Source organism: Sinocyclocheilus anshuiensis, unplaced genomic scaffold, assembly GCF_001515605.1.
Source record: "Sinocyclocheilus anshuiensis isolate Anshui unplaced genomic scaffold, SAMN03320099.WGS_v1.1 scaffold487, whole genome shotgun sequence".
Classification (NCBI taxonomy): domain Eukaryota; kingdom Metazoa; phylum Chordata; class Actinopteri; order Cypriniformes; family Cyprinidae; genus Sinocyclocheilus; species Sinocyclocheilus anshuiensis.
In genome coordinates, this window is record NW_015548240.1 from 555481 (window position 1) to 555692 (window position 212).

A 212-nucleotide genomic window follows, 5' to 3' on the forward strand; every position below is an offset into this window, starting at 1 on the left:
ACATATTTTATTTTTTTTATATATTTTTTTTTTTTTTACTGTTTTGGTTTGCTGTTTTTGCATTTAGCAGGGCCTGTTTGTGGTTATATTAATACATTTCAGTGTTTGGAAATGTTATGGATACTTTTGTTTTCTTGAATACTATATATATATATATATATATATATATATATATATATATTGTAAAAAAAAATTTTTCTTTTTTAAAAAAA